Source organism: Vidua chalybeata, chromosome 1 (assembly GCF_026979565.1).
Source record: "Vidua chalybeata isolate OUT-0048 chromosome 1, bVidCha1 merged haplotype, whole genome shotgun sequence".
In the NCBI taxonomy this organism is placed as follows: domain Eukaryota; kingdom Metazoa; phylum Chordata; class Aves; order Passeriformes; family Viduidae; genus Vidua; species Vidua chalybeata.
Window position 1 is genome coordinate 129,101,250 of NC_071530.1, and position 14,333 is coordinate 129,115,582.

A 14,333-nucleotide genomic window follows, 5' to 3' on the forward strand; every position below is an offset into this window, starting at 1 on the left:
GAATGAGAGTGTTCATTGCAGTTATTTGCAGAACATGAACTTTGCTCTTTTGAGGGAGGTGATGATAGCTGGAATTATAGCAGCTCAGAAGCAGACCCTGATATTTTGCAGCTCAGGCTGATCATTCTAATTGTTATTGATTAATAATGAATATTGTGCCTTTGTATCCAAGAGAGACAGGAGAAAAAGACTCACATTTTTTTTCTGCAGGGCTGTATGATCTGCTGCCTCACAATATGCAACTCCTCCAGCACATGGTTACAGGGTAAGGAAAATCAAAATACATTATTTTTATTAGTTAGCAGTAATGACCTTTTATTTTTGATTATTTGTGCATTAACAGCATGGAATGGAGATGTGCTATATAAGGAAGTTATTCTTTGCTAATTTGAAGCTTTTAAAATACACAGCACACTATCTATTATGTATCATGCATTACAATTACAACAACAGTTTAATTAATCACCAGCACCCTGTTTTGTATCAGTCTACTGCTGAATTCTGGGTAATGGTGTTGTTTACCATTTAGCAAGTAGCAACATTTCACTCTGTTTCACTACATTAAACTGCTCAAATAAAGCAAACGGATATTGGAAAGAGTTGGCCATCTGCCTTTATTTTCTTTTACTTTTGTTAAGGAAAGGGAAAAAAAAATAAACCCCACCACAGTCTCTGAAAGGAGAAAGAGCACAGCCATGAAACTGATAGTGACAAAAAACACCCTTCTTTATCAGGTCAAAATCTCATCTAAATGCAGTTCTGATGAATGGTAAAAAGCCTGCTTTGTGGATTTGGAGTGGGTCTCAAGACCAGCAATGAAGTCTAATGATTATTTAATGGTGCCGCACTTGAAGCAGGATTATGTGAGACTCTCTTCCCTGTTAAGAGTTTGATGAATAGGTTTTGTGACAGCCATTTAGGAATAAACAAGAATTCATCAGTCTGCATAAGAAGAAGCCAGTTTATAGATTAAGTTTCTTGAGGTAATTCATGAGGTCAGTCCCATTTAGATGTAGACTATTAGGGCTCAGCTTTTGAGAGCGGCCATACAAGGGAGTTACTCCAAATGGACCTCTCTAATACAAAGCCCCCTTTCAGAGGGAAGCCTGAAATTTTTATGACCCTGCTGCTAGGAAGCACATCAACTTGTCACTGTGAAGATCTGCTGGGGCAAGACCTCATCACTCTATTAAAGAGCTCTGTGACCCTATTGATTTGAAGTATTTAAAGCAGGGGTGAAGTTCAAAGCAATTTCTTTTCTATACTATTACTCAGCCTCTCTGTGTCTTGGCTCTAAAACATCTGCTGTCAGTTCCTCTCTGGTGTCTGACTCTGGAATCTGTCACTGGAGAACAGAGTAGTTTTATTTAGAATAAATTGGATTCCTTTTCACTTTTCAGCATTTCGTATTGTGATCAATGGTTTACACTCCTTCATGTGCCAGGAGATTTAACTGCCACTGTACCCTTTCATGTCTCCTCATGACTCAGCCAGGGCCTGCTCCTGAGGCTCTGTAATCAATTCTTTCCATTCGAACAGGTTAGCTGCCACCGGTATTTCTAAGTGGCTAATCATTAAAAGTAATAAACTTCTACATTTGGGAAAAAAAAAAAAAAAAAAAAGGGAGGGGGGGTGCAAAAAGTCCCAGAATCCTATTTTGGAAACAAAACCTTCACAGGATCTTTTATACTTATTTGCTTGGAGGGAAAAAGAAAAAAAGACACTGAATAAACTCCATTATTTTTAAATGTCAGCAAGTAAACATCATAGCTGGTTCTTGGAGGGGCTTCTTCAGAACAGTGCAGGCTCCTTTACTTCTCTGCACAAGCTGGAGGCACCAGGGTGCTTTCTCAATGCTTAATAATACATCAGGCTGGGTGTATTTATTAAAGTTGTGGTTTCTGACACCAGGCTCGTTATTAAAGGCTGTAGAGAGGACAAGATAAATATTCAATTTTATGATGTCAGACAAAAAAACTGAGATAAAGGAATGAACAATGGAATGGAAATGGTAATGAAATGGTTACAAAAATATTTAAGATAATGATGCATAGCAACAGAAAGAAATTAGGTAGGGAAGATAATTATGTACAGGATTACACAGAGCAAACCTGTCTGTTATCTTCATCAAGGGAACTAAGTTCTGATGGGGTGAAAAATGCACTTTCTCTCAGGGGCTGCTCTGTCAAATAGCTATCGTGTTCATATCCTACCTGTAATATTTAGACACATTTTATCACATATTCTAACAAATTGCCTAACATAACTAAGATAAAAGGGACGTATTCTACCAGACAAAAAAGTTTTAATTGTTTTCAGCTGATTAGTGCTGATTTACATTGCCTATGACTCTGCCCCATAATATATGTTTCATCATTTTATTAGTGCTGTCATTTTACACAAAACTTTTAAAATTGAATGTGTTTCCGGGAGGAATGAATTATGTTTATTGCAAGATGGCAACTGCAAGGTTTATTCAGCAGTATCTTTAAGAATCTAGAAGACTGCAGACAGATGTACCTATTGCTTGTCAATCAAAATACATGTCCTTTGCAGCATTGTATTTTCTTTAGTCAGCAAGGAAATCATGTTAGTGCTGTCTAAGGTCAACAGTAAATGCACTAGTAGGATCCCTGACTGAGAATTTTCAATAAAGGCAGCACCAAAGATGAGGAAGGAAGATAATAGTTTGTATTCTGCTCCTCTAAGGGAAGGGGTGATAAACAAAATTCTAAACCATTCCTTCTATTTTTCCTCTTTTTTTTTTAGAAAAAGGGAACTGGTGGGAGTCACTGCAACAGAACACTATAACAAGCTGATATCATCTTGAGTTCATGATGCTGAATATGTTGGCATTTATGGCACATTCTCCTAGGGCACATTTCAAAATGAAACTGAAACCTGATGGACCAACTGTACACCATAAAAAAAATATAAAAAGCCTTTTTTTTTTTTTCCAGCCTAAAGAAATTGAGAGCTTCAAAACAGTTTCCTGCCATACAAATCTACATGTTGGAGGTGAGTCCAAACACAACAAATCAAAGTGTTTTTTTCTCATCTTTTATTTTAGATTATGAATGATACAGGAATTTATAGAGCATGCAAATTTATAACCGTGTTAATAGGCCCCCCTGTTTATATCTGGCAACATATGTTATATCCAGAATCACTAGGAAGCAGCAGAATTTTTAGGGATGGAGGGGGAGGCAATTAAAGAATTAGGCCTAATTACCGTGAAAAATCTCTGGAAGAAACATACAGAAACCTTGTGCAGCAGAAACACAAAGAGAAGGCAGAGAAATATTCTTTAGCATGACCATGGCTATAAACTCAACTCTAATCCAAGCATTTGTAACGAAAAAGCAAACACTATCTGAACTCAATAGCTCTTCTCATATAATTAAATGAAAAGAGACAGAGAAAGAATATGTGTCTGTGTAGAAATTTTCTCCTCACTTCAGATCTTCATAGGTATTTTGTTTTTAACAGCTGAGCATGTACTGAACCAAATACTCACTAGACAGCAACCCAGCTGCTTGTTTAAAATCAGCTTTAGCTCCAGGATGATGGCAGAACCATTTGGCAGTCACTGGTAAAGGGACAGGAGAAGTAGAAATGGCTGCAGGAGAGGTATTTCAACAAGGAATTTACCAAAGGCACTGCCAAGGATTACAGGCTGCATGACAGCAGTTTGATAGAAAATGTAGAAAATGTCTCATTTAAAGTGTTTCTTGTAGACCCGCAAAACCAGACTGGTAAAGTGTTTACCTTTTGATAAACAAAGTCAATTAATTGAAATTTGTGATTCTCACAAGAGAAAAAAAGTGTTTGGGGGAAAAAGTAAACACATGTCCCACCCCTTTATGTCTCTGCTCTTCAGTGAGCCAGGTTCCAGGTGAAGCTGCATCCACCATGTCCTCTCCTGAAAAGAAAGTGAGATATTAGTTACTATGAGAAGTGCAGTAAGAGCGCGAGGATGAGATTGCCAAAGGGCTGGATGTACAAAGCATCACAGTGAAATTTCATAGTCAAAACCTTAGGAAATTCAATTTCTTGGGGAAAAAAAACCCAACAACTTTTCATGGGGAAACATTATAACCAACTCTACAATTTTCTGTTCCTGTAACAAGATGGAGATGTGTTGCAGGAAGCAGAGTAGCAACAGGCTGTAGGACTGAGCACAGATATTAGGCTTTTAGCATCAGCTGCTGTGAGCAGAAAGCAGGAAGATTCCTGCTGTAATGGAAAAAATGTATGGGGGCAACAGGCCTAAGCTTTGCTAAAGGTATTCAGTAATTCAGTAACTCTTCAGATACAGAAATCACTGTCTGAATTTAACTTTTGTAAAGCTATATATGACAGTGAGGGTCTACCAGGGAAGAAAATTTTCAGGTGTGGTTAGGTCTGTGTGTCTCCACAGGAAGACCCTGAACCCACCATGATAGGCAGGTAAATAACAGGTATATCAGCCTCAATTCAGCCTGCACATGTTAGAATGAATTCATGGCCCAGCTTCTTAAATTGTTTTATATACTAAATATTGATCTTCTTTATCTCTGTGTTGCCATATCCATCTTCATCTTTAATCATTCTTCCTCTACAGGTGGGTTATCATTTTTCCAATGCGTGTGTATTATGAGCTTTGCCACCAACAGAGATAATATCTCCCCATTCTAGGTTGTTCACTGTGAGTCCTTCCCATGCTGAAGTATTATTAATCATGTTGTCATCACTTAAATAAATAATAATCAGCAACAATTATTTCTATTTTCACAAAGCCACTAAAATAATAAAAAGCAAATCTGATATTAATTATTAATAAATATGCAAGGGACAAATGTTAGGATTTAATTTCTATTTTTCATCTGTATTACAGTGTCATCTAGAGGTTCTGGATAAGAAGAGGGTGTCTCTGTTTTAGGTACTGCAGAAATTCCAGTTTAAATGACCTAGCATGTCAAAGAAGAAGGTATGAAGGGGAGTGGAGGAGCTAGAACTAGAAATCAGACCCTCCACCCCTGTTCAGCTCCCATAGTCATGCAGAAATGTAGCCTGGCAAGAGAAGGACTCATACAGACCTACCCTACCCTGTTGTTCTCCCTATTCTTCCAAGCAGGAGCCCAGCAGGAGGATACAGGACACAAACCTCTGTCCTCAGCCCAGCTGGGCCACAAAGCAGCCACACTGCTGACAGCCCTAGGGCATCTCTCCCTCCTACCACGTCTTGAAGATGTGTCTTTTCCCTCTCTTTCTCTTTTGCATCACAAGCTATACAGTGAAGACAAACCTCCCCTTAGCCCAGACCGAGTAATTTTCTATCTGGTTTCTGGCAGACATGAAGGTTTTGCAGCTGCTGCGTGTGTCTGTCTGTACCTGCCTCTGCTTGCATTTTTCTCCCTTTCTTTGCTAGCAATTTCCAAACCTATTTGCCACATTCAGCTGCATTTGGCAGAGAGGCTGAGGTTTAAAAAATTATATTTCCATAAGACTTTTGAAGAAGAAAACTCACCCTAACTTGACTCAGGAGATAGGAGGCAGCTGAGATGTGCCTTCAGCTCAGGGTTTGCAAGACACACGTTTGTTTGCCCCTTACATGTTGGGCTAGGCAAATGAGGGGCAAAGGGGCAAACAAATGGGATGGATGAGAAGAATTCAGGACACTAGAGTGGTTTAGGTAGAGTGGCAGAGGATTTAGGGGGTGCAAATGTCTAAGCAACCACCTCCTTTGGTCCTGCTACTCAGAGTGATTTGTTTTATGGAGGACCAATATGATTTGTATGTGTTATGTCCAAATGTAACTGGGTATCTTACAAGTGACTGTTGTAAAAAGATGCCAATGCAAATAAAGAGGAAATGCAGCCTCTGAACTTCTGAAAGAGCTCCTGCACTTGTCCACCTCCTGTAGAAGCAGAAGATGATGCAGAACCAATGTCTTCAGACTGATCCTTTAGCAGCAGGGAGCAGTGACTTTAGCCTTTGATGATGTCCAACCTGAGTGTGATGTAGAGGGAAGAGCCCAGGTTCTGCTCTCTTAATCTGAGATGGAAAAGGTCTGCAGCACAACCAGCTCCCCTGACATAAGGTGAGAGTTCTCCAAGGTGCTCCTGTGTAATCTAAGCCTGTAGGGCTCATCTAGCAAGCTGTGCTGTGATCACTGATGGATCCAGGAACATTTATTTCTCTTTGGTGCTGGAGATACTTGAATGATACAGAAAATGCACAGAAAATGATACAGAAAATGCTCCTTAGAAACTTTGCCTCCTTCTTCCTGAGGCATGGAAATGTCATTATTTGAGATTTTCCCCATCTGTGGTTTGAAAGTACTGGTGCATCTGTAGAAGGAGAACAAGCTGCTGCAGCACTTGGTCTCCTGGCAGAAATGAGCCAACATGCCATAAGCATGTACTGAGTTGGACTCTGTGCTCTGTGATCCACAACAGGTTAATTGGCCTAAAAGGTCTGGGTTGTCTGGCCTGGATTTTTGCGACAGAAGTCCCAGGCCAGACTGTACTGCCAGTATTTGCAGGTGGTTTACACTTCAGAACTGCCTTTTCCAAATATAAGAGGAAGATGGCAAAATCCTTTCCCACTTTTGGACAGATGCAGGAATGTTTGCACCATACTCATTAGAGGCTGGAAATTCACTGGCATTGCAGTGCAGATTAAAATGTTATCACATTTACTGCACAGCATTTCCAGATGCAGTCAGAGGGCATTTCTGTGGGCAACAGACGGTGAAGTCAGACCCAGTCTGAGGAGGAGAGTAGCAGAGACAAATCCTTGAGATAATTTGGAATAGCATTTGCAGACAAGACAAATTAATGCCCCACAGCTGGACAAGCTGTTATAAGTCCTAACAACATACCTTACATTTTTTTTCTCATCACAGTATTCTTATAAGACAGGAAAATTGAAGGCAAAATAAAGATTTCTCTACTCTGTCAGTAATAGTAATAAAATATAATGTGATATATTCTGTTCTCATAAGTACAATTCCATACTGTGGATTATATAACAAAATCTTCACAAATACAACCCTAATATAAACCTTAAAACTTTGCACTTGTTTGCATGATAGCATGTAGTACCTCACCTTTCTTGAAGTGTTATGCTTAGTACTGTTTGTTTGCACTCAGCATTATCACTACATATGGCTCCACTTCACATACGCGATAATAAATACTGAATAAATCACAGATAATATTCACAGACTTGTGTGGACAAACTTGTTATTTTAGGAAAATCAGAAAGTGACTAAATAGCCTTTCATGTGATGGAATTTTGCTTGTCAAGCAAGAAGAGAGAAGCTGCCTTCTGAGCAATTGTTGCCATAGTCAGGCACGTTTTTAGCCTGAGAAAGCTGTGCTTAGCACTCAGTTACACAGCTTGAAATCTTCATTTTGTGGGAGGATAAGTATGAGAGTTTTCAGTGATAACATGAATGTTAAAATTTGTTGATTTAAGCCCCATAACTACTTATTTTTATAGTTATTTCCAAATTCTTTGCTCTACTTCTTCAGCTCTTCTACCTTTGTAGCTCCATCCCAATTCACTTGACTCCTGTGCTTAAAGCAACCCCAACACTTCACTGCAGCTATGCACTGTACTTCACACCCTCCCTCTACATTGTACTGCATCAGTTTTTAATGGGGGAAATCTCACAAGTAATACCTCCCCTCTACTTTCTTCCTCTTCTTTTCCTTTGATAGTATATGGAGGCTCTTATTTTACCTACAGTTCTCCTTCAAACCTTCTACTTAAAGCAATAACAGCATCTCCTCACCTGCTCTCCATTACATATACTATCCATCATATTCTTTCTTGTGAGAACTTAAACTTTCCATCTGGTGCCTGTATGGTCTCTTCCATCTTGCATGTTTATGGGATAATATTATTTTTCTTTCTTTTATTAAAACCACCCACATTTTCCTCCTTCACCACTACTCCATTTATCCATCTCTAAATTTATTTGATGCACAATGTGCTACTGCTCTTCAGAGATCCTCTCCTCCATTGTCAAAGTCATTTCTCTTCACTGGCTTATGCCATCTGGTCTTGGTGAATTGTTCCCAGAGAAAATCTTCAACAACATTTTCCAAACAACTCTCACCCTCATTGGGCCACCTTTGTGAATGAAACCTTTTCCAGAATAATATGTCCACACTCAGAAATTTCCTGAAACCATGTGTTGTTCTTTAGTGCATGGTGCCTGAGCTAGTATGGCCTGCTAGCAGAGATGGTGAAGATTTATACATGGTGGCCTTAAAGATAAAGAAATATTTTCTTTCTTAACTTCCTCAGCTCTGTTCATACAACATACTCTTTAGAGGCTCTGTGTTATCTTCTTTCTAGGTTTCAAAGCAGCAGAGGCAAGTGATGAGTCACACTCAGGCCACCTTTCCTTCTCTTTTTCCTCTAAACTCACTTCTCTTTCTTTGCCTTTCTATTCAGAGCTCCAGCCATCCATGCAAATTATAGGTCTGACTGTTTCTGTGATGCATCCTTGTGAGGAGTCATGATCAAAGAAGGTAAAACATAGGTTATCATTTCCCCTGTCCCAAGTCCTCCTCACAGCCTTCTGTCTATCCCATGCATAATCCAACGTTTGGCTCAGCTTTCTTCCACTCATCAACATCTGGGCTATATTTAAAGGCTACAGAGTCTCCCTGTAGAACATCCTTCAGACAGAGCTCTAGCAATCCCAACAAATTTCTAAAGCTGTTGCTCAAATCATGATAAAGCTTTTGGTATTTTCACTGGACTTGAGAAATATAATACTATATTAATACTATATGAAGTCAAAATGCTTCTGCAAGATTATATTTTCACACCACTGCTCCAAAAACATCATCTCTGCATCTCCCCTTCTGACCTCAAGTAATGCCAGTCTGCACTGTACACTTACTAGGGTTTCAAATAGGATCCTCCAAAACTTTTATGACGTCAGAGATGGTGTGTCTGTGATGCAGAGAAAGGTGAGGGCTACCTCTCTGGTACATACTAGTTATGCACATTGTTCTCCTTCAAAATCTTGTCTGCAATGCTTCTACCAAAAAAATCCTTTCGATAAGAAGGTCCTGGGTCTAAATTCACAAGTTAAAGACCTTCATTACTGTTTTAAGGACTGAAATGGAAAATGTGAATCCTTAAAAATTTCTTATTAATCCTAGAAGATCCAGAATTGCCCAGAACTTTGAGTTTGCTCCATAAATCTATTCCATAGGTGTCTGGGAAAAGTCTCCCCCACTGGGTATATACAAACTATGTATTATCACAGCAAGGCTGAGTAGAGTGTGGTGTGCTTTATACCAGAGTCCATTGGGATGCTCAGACCTGCAAAGTGTGAACTGCTGTGACCATCAAAAAGATAAACCAAAAGAAGAGCTGGGGGTAGTTTATTTTCTTTGAACCAAAAAGCACAGTCAATGAACTTAGGATACAGAAGACCTAGGGTCAAAATTTCACTTTGCCTGAGATAATCTAGGTAAACTAACTTTTCTTCTTTAAGAATTTAATCTTTGTTCAACTAGGACCAAATGAATATTTGGTAAGGTCATGCAGGTGAAACAGTTTTAACAGAAAAATCTAAGGATGTACTTCTCTGGGTTACCATATGGCTCAACAATTTGGGAAGTGTCTGATGTTCTAAGTCTGGAAAAGGCATACAAATATAGATGCCAAACAATTCAGGCGAGGCTGGAAGTAGATGGTGACTTCCAAACTAAGTTTTTCACCACATCAGCAAATATGAATTTCATCTGCAAAGCCATATATTTCACTTTTATAGTGGTTTTAATAAAGAATTAATTTAAATTTGAGTTCAGAACAAAAAGGTCAATGGGAGTATATGCACAGGCATAGAAAGGAAAAATATTTAATCCCACATTATTCTTGTAAGGCTAATAATAGCACAAAGGGCTGAGGTAAAAACCTCCCTAACAAATCAGGCAGTGAACCTAAATGTACTGTGACTGGTGTTGGCCTTTTTGCTGATCTCTCTGAGAGTAACATTCCCAAAGCACCTTCTGCTCTCGTAGGTGGTGTTTGCAGCCGAAAGGACTTTCTGGTGGACCCACAGCTGGTCATATAATTTCACTATAGTAGATTCAATTAACTGTGTCCTATTTCTGTTTCCATACTGCCTATAATGATCTATGAGGCTCTTGAATGTTCTTGCTATGTGTAGGGGTTTGTGAGATAGCAATTTTAAATTAATGCTCAGCTTGGATCTGATTTTCCTGTACTCAAGAGCAAGATTTTCATTCTTTTGTATCTGGTCTATTCTAGTTGAGGAGAAAGAAGTGGGAAGGGTTTCTGTTGCCTGACTGGATGAGTTTAACCTCTGAGTAGGTTTTTCTTGGCCTACTTTACTCAAACTCTTGCCATGGATGAACTAGAAGTTCATGTGCAAGATATAGTCTTTACTCAAACTGTCTTTCTTAGGCAAGAGTTTCTTCTACTAAAATCATAGTCAAGAGTATCTGCAAAAAAATAAATACAGAAGAATTGCTGTGAAGTTGTTTTATAAAAAGTTTCAAAAAAATTCTGCATTTATTACTCTACACTCTTAAAAGATGGTTTGATCAGGTTTCTGTTATTGTAACCAGTGTTATATTGCTACAGCAGAAGCAGAAAAAGTGGTGGCAGAGATGGACACAGAAGGAGGAGCACTGGTGACAGCAACAGACAAGCTTTAATGTTTAACATAGGCCTTAATTTTTAAGTGGCTTTTTACACAGTGAAAAAGTGCACCTTATAGAGACAGTATTTTTACATAAACATTTGCAATGTTTATCCAACATCTACTTCTGTAAGGGGCCTAATAATATCAGAGGTTTAAATATTGAACTTTCATATTTGTGTACCTTACCTATTGCTAACACTATATTTAATCAGTAATAAGATGCATTTTTACAGTTATTTCACTGGGATTATTTTAACTTCTCTCTCTGAATGCTGGTTCTCTTCTGAGCATCTTTCTTTCTACTGTTACACTTCAATCCATATTGTGCATGTCCTTTTGAAGCAAGTTGCCTCCATGTACTGAATTTTCTTTGCATTGCAGCACTGTCTTGAATGATGTGAATTGGCTTATTTATACATTAAACCAAGCTGTAAGATGAGCTCTAGAAGAGCATTTAATGCCACTAATAGGCTTTCAGTCCACATAACCAGACTAATCTAGGATAAAACACCTGAAAGATGTATACAATGGACACAGGCTGAGTGTGATCAATTTCCTTCCACAAGACCTCTCCCTCTGAGCCGTGCTTGTTAGTGAGCAGGAAGAGCCCAAGAGTCACATGCCTCAGGGAGGCAGAAACACATGAGCAAAGAGATGAAATGAGATGAAACACATAGGTGATGTTGCACTCAGACTTATTTTCCCCAAAAACACTGTATACTGTTTAAATTAATAAATGTCTAATAGCCTTGAATACTGAGGGTCCATGATGTGCTTAGGACCACTAGTGCAGAATAGCTGTGGAAGAACACAGATGTGCCCAAACTATACCCTGTGAGGATGTGCAGGTTAGTTCCTCTTAGGCATGCTGTGGAAAATAAGCTCAGCCATTTGAAGGGTTTTGCCAATCCTTACAAAATATTTTACAGGTATGTGTTAATATTTCTCACTAGTTGTTTTGTATGCTCAGCTCTCTGTCCTGGGAAGTCTGAGTTTATTAGACATCCATTATAATTGACACATTGTTGAAGTAGGGGTGAATAGATGCATTAGACAGATGATCTTAATTGGCTTTCATCCAGAAGAATTAAAATAAAAAGACAGCTGAATTTCATTCACATTTTCAATTAGTAAAACTTCCTTTCATTATTATAATGCCTGCTGAAACAGCAGACACATCAGGGTGACAAATCCCGTTATCATGCTTTCTGCAATTGTCTTCCAAAAAGGCATCTATTGAAAGCATTGTCTGAGCGTGTGTATAATGCTGACAATCAAGCTCCACTCAGAAAGCTGGGGGAGGGTGTCTAGCTGTGATCCATATAGAAATGCATTTCTTTCCCGTGCTGCTGGTTCTTCAGTGCTGTGTGCTTGTGCTGGGGCAATGTGCTCTGACAGGCAATGCGTACTGACAAGATCAATCACTGAGCATTAGTGGAATTCTCATGCTTTCCACCTATTTTTCTTCCCTTTCTTTATTGAGCATGATCCTCTGCAGGTGTTATTTGTTTGTCAGACTGTTACATAGCAAATGTGGAAATAATTTTTTTTTTAGGGAGTAGATAACAGCTGAACTCATATTGCAGACAATGGTTTCACACTGAAGTAATAATCTACGAGAATGTGAAAATAATTCTTTAGGCATTAGAGGAAGAAATAAATGGCTTCTTGGAGCAGGGAAGCAAACAAAGGGACATTAGCAGGCTGATTTTTTAAAATTTTTTTTGAGTGGCTAACCAACCTAATGCACTTGTAATAGCATTCCAGATTCTTAGCTTAGCCAACTCACCTAACTTAACCAGACAAGATTATATTTTTTATTTGTTCCATATGTGACACTGAAGAGAAACATGTGGATAATCAAAAAAAATCCGTTCATCTGGGGCTGGTCTTAACCAGTTTTCTTTTGCTGAGTTATACACCAAGACCCATATGTATTGCCTTAGGGTTGTTTTGCTTTTATTTATTTAATTATTTACTTATTGAATAGTTCCAACTTACATAATTTCCTACATCATCTAACTTTGAATGTCCACGTTCTTCTATAACATCCCCCCTGAAACTACACATATGAATCACAACTGTCATATTAGGGGTTGATGTCCAGTTTTCCACATACAGAAGCTGGAATCCTTTAATTTTGAGCATCTTAACAAGATATAGTTGGTCAATGCCAGAAATCCAGTTAACAGACTGAAAACTTGGCACTCTGATGCCACAAAATTTCTGCAAATCACAACCCCTTCACAGATGAGGGGAATTTTCACATTAATGTAATTGATACTTTTTATTTATTAAGATTTTTTGTTCTTTGTCTCATATGCCTGTCATAGTCCAGCACAACTGGGCCCTGCCAGGCTGGAAGAGTTCCTCACTCCTGGCCCTACCAGTTTAGTTCTCTACTTTTTCATTTGGCTGGCCATCTCGGAAGGTTTAATTAAGCATTAATTTAATGTCTGTCAGCATTTGTATTAAGAAAAACCAAGACAATTTTGCTCATGGTCAGGTTTCTGGTAAGGAAGAAAATGGTTTTATTTTTTAATGATGTACTAGAGCTCCTGAAGTTGCTTTAAGGCATTCTTTATAAAGTGTGAAATGTGGAAAAAACCAAAAGAATAAAACAAAACCTAAAACTAAAGCCACTAAAGAATAATGATGAAAAGAGAAGAACGCAAATCATTTCTCATCCCTCCTACTAGAGACGCATTTTATAGCTAATGCATTTAATGAGTCAACATTGACTTATATTGCCTGAAAGCTCACTGAATTATTGAGTATCTGTGGTATGGATTATATGGAAAAAATAGTTTGAAATGGCTTTTTCCTCTGTGAAAATTTAATTTTATTTATATTCAGCTACAGTAATTTTCCGAGGTTGTTATTAGATGAGTTCATCTTTCCTGTATATTTTAAAGAGCTAATGCAATTTAGTAAAAAATAGACTTTTTGCAGAAGCTTTAGAAGCTCTGCGGTTTGAAAAACACCTGAGGAAAGCTTAACTGAAAGAAGGACAAAAGAATAAATCAACAACAACAACATTTCTCTGAGACATATGTCTACTAATTTAGCCCAAATAAAGCGTCTGTCATATACTGAGCTTTTTTTCAGATGGATAAATATTGACTTGGTTTGATTTTTTTTGTGTCCTCTAAATAAATAATAACAATCTGAATATTTAATTTTTTCCCTTGGGTAATAGGAGGGCATGCTGCTGGTGAAGGGAAATGAAGAGAGAACTGCTCCAGGCACAGGTATAGTGCAATCCTTCACTGTGGACCTGTTTATTACATTTTCAACTTCCAGTCTTGGGTGTTAGATTGATTTGGCAGAGATTAGATGGGAGGTAGGAAGGAAAGCTATCTTGTTAACCATTTCCCATATGATGATTTAACATTGACTTGGCACTATTCTTAAGTGCCCTGCAAGCAGACAGTTTTCCAAAAGGAATGGTATCTGCAGCTCATATGCAGAGTTTTTCGATAGCTCTGCTTTGCAGACATTCCTCTGAAAACCTGGCCATGGATGACACACCCGCGGGAACCATATTAGCAATATCATGCTTGTCAAACACAGCTTTGAGAAATATTGTTTATAGGGCTGTCTGATAAACAAACCCATTTTGTGAAAAACTTTCAAGTTTCAGAATGTG

At 38.4% G+C, this 14,333-nt stretch overlaps 1 long non-coding RNA gene across 1 annotated transcript; it reads left to right on the plus strand.

Moving 5' to 3' along the window:
- The first annotated feature begins 208 nt into the window (after positions 1-208).
- Positions 209-13,936, plus strand: LOC128794387 (uncharacterized). Its single transcript, XR_008433073.1, has 3 exons — positions 209-265; positions 2,961-3,018; positions 13,884-13,936. It is a non-coding gene; the product is annotated as an uncharacterized LOC128794387 (long non-coding RNA).
- The last annotated feature ends 397 nt before the right edge of the window (positions 13,937-14,333 follow it).